Here is a 2,616-nt window from a genome sequence, read left to right as displayed (position 1 = left end):
CCTCACACAAATCTGAATCATGATCTTACCAGCTCCCTGGATAAATTGCCAACACCTTTCCCATTATTTTGTTGGCAGTTCTCACATAAGCCAAGCTGCTGTTAACAGTTCTTATGTAATGACATGTTGCTCTATCTTGTGTATTTGCCCTCTGTTTAGAAGAGTGGACTCTAAAGTTGTTACAACGCGATATTTTCTGGCATTCATGTAATACGCAGATAGTTGTGTATTGTTTGCAGGGCTTCAGATTTAACGATCTTTGCTTCTTTATGATCTTCTTGTAATCATGTGTTGTTCTATCCATAAACAAAAATTTTTCGTTCATTGCACCTCAAAGTAAATTGCCAAAAGTTTTGTGTAATCACTTTAAATTATGAATGTAACATCAAAAGACATTGACAAATTTCTCTAAATTTCAGCATCTAACAAGTTCAGAGTTTTTTTCATTTACATTTAATCATATAGTAACCAAGGCACTATTGACATGTCATATGAGGTATGCCTCTAATAACTAGATATTTGCCTGGAAGGAGATATATTAGTCTTCAGATTTTGTTATCATTTGTCTTCCCCTTATTCTTTTTGGGTAATATTTACATGTTTCTAAGATTCAAGTCTCTGCACTTTGCAGAAGGAAAAATGTATTATGCTGTACTATGCACGTTATTGTTAAGAATTATTGGTGAAAATAAATTTTCATGGCATTAGTGGAGTAATCACTCGCCCTCTTAGGGATTGAAGAGCTTTCTCCCTTGTGGAACAAGTATAAGCATGAAGATATCTTTGTGTGGACCTCCTAAGGTACGGTGAGAATATGGCTTGCCTAATGAGCATGGAATTGCATATGAGGCTTGAGCCATGAGCTTTGCTAGCTCAAAATCAAAATCAAAATTCCTTTCAAATGGAAACAAATTCTGTTCCTTAGTAGTGTGTGTCCTAAGTCCTCAGGGGAGCAAGGGCAGCAAACGAACTTCTTTCTAAAGAACTAACAGCAGATGTGTCTAAGCAAGTTGAATTCTGCTATGTGATGAACTAGGATTTGGTGCCTATTGTATTGATGAAATTTTTGTGTTGAGGGTTACTTTTATTTCAGATCTTCTTTCCCAGGTTTTTTATTAGGCAAAATGTTTATTCTTTTAAAGTAGAAATATCATTATACAGGCTTTGCTTTTATCTTTAATGAGTCAATATTTTCTTGGGCAGAATTTGGAAAAAGAAATTGTAAGATCGAGGCAAGCTATTAAGTGCCTTTATGAGAATAGGGCACAGCTGAATTCGATATCTACGCACCTTGGAGAAAGTGGTGGTAATTTTTTCTTTACTAGTTCTCGGATCATCCTGCATGTAGTTTAATCTCTGTTCTGTTATTGAATTTGCAGTTGTTTCTCCCTACCTTTATCTGACAATATCCATTTTTTACTATGTGTCAAGCAGTTGCAAGCTAAATATGAATATTAACTAATTTGTAGTTGCTATTCAACTTTCAGCGTTGAAGGACATTTCTGGACGTTCTCTGTATTGCTTCATCTCTGGTAACAACCTTAATCTCCTTTCCGAGTTTTTGCTTCATTTCTATTTCATCCATGGACCATGATAGAAAAGCATCTTCCATCAATTGTACATTAGCCGCTGAGCAACTATAGAGTCTTACTTGAAAGCAGAAAGTGTTTTTCATGTATTTAACATTATGTATATTATAGAAGTAAAAGACGAATCTTTTATCATATTGTTCAAGTTCCTTTGGAGACAATGCTTAATAGTAAGTGGGTATTATGGTATACATTTTTATTTGCTGGGGCACCCACATTTGCCTAGGATTTTATAACATAAGAAAACCTTTAAATTCCTGCAAAACCTTCCTCTTGAGGATTAGATTGTGTGGATTATGTTGGGTTTTCTTCCACAAAGACTATTAATTTGCATAGCACTGTGCAGCTTATGTTGGTTACTCACACAACAATGTTAAATACAGATACTTTGCCTTGGCCTACTCTGTTTTGTCACTGGGCAATTCAACTTTCAGCATTGAGGGACATTTCTGGGCGTTTTCTGTATTGCTTCATCTCCGGTAACAACCTTCATCTCCTTTCCGAGTTTTTGCTTCATTTCTATTTCATCCATGGACCATGATACAAAATCCTCTTCCATCAATTGTACATTAGCCACTGAGCAACTATAGAGTCTTATAAATTTCATTCAAAATTATTTCCCAATTGAAATGATTCAGTTATATATATGCTTTCTTGATAATTTAAACTTTATTCCTTTGTGTGGATTATGTTGGGTTTTCTTCCCGCAAAGACTATTAATTTGCATAGCACTGTGCAGCTTATGTTGGTTACTCACACAGTAATGTTAAATACAGAATGGTGTTTTTGTCGTCTAGGCATCAACCACGAGTGTGTGGAGGCACTGCTGGGTTGCAGGCAATGACTATAGACTTGTTTGATGAGCTAGGAGTTGCACCATGTTTCGAATCAACAGTGAACGATGTGTCGATATTATCTAATATTTGTTCATCTGTTACACCTGTTAATGTGGGTGCCTACTATAATCAGACATTTTTAGAAGATATAAACATGAGGCAATCTATTTTCTGCTTGTGCATGTAAAATA

At 35.4% G+C, this 2,616-nt stretch overlaps 1 long non-coding RNA gene across 1 annotated transcript; it reads left to right on the top strand.

Annotated features, from left to right (window-relative positions):
* The first annotated feature begins 1,201 nt into the window (after window positions 1-1,201).
* Window positions 1,202-2,093, top strand: LOC149223612 (uncharacterized). The gene is made up of 3 exons (XR_016248983.1): window positions 1,202-1,306; window positions 1,488-1,532; window positions 1,973-2,093. It is a non-coding gene; the product is annotated as an uncharacterized LOC149223612 (long non-coding RNA).
* Window positions 2,094-2,616: the final 523 nt, after the last annotated feature.

Source organism: Pinus tabuliformis, chromosome Q (assembly GCF_031772625.1).
Source record: "Pinus tabuliformis cultivar Carrire ecotype Pingquan chromosome Q, CPIR1, whole genome shotgun sequence".
In the NCBI taxonomy this organism is placed as follows: Eukaryota; Viridiplantae; Streptophyta; class Pinopsida; order Pinales; family Pinaceae; genus Pinus; species Pinus tabuliformis.
The sequence above is the reverse complement of the archived record's forward strand: the minus strand, read 5'-3'. Positions and strand labels throughout refer to the sequence as shown.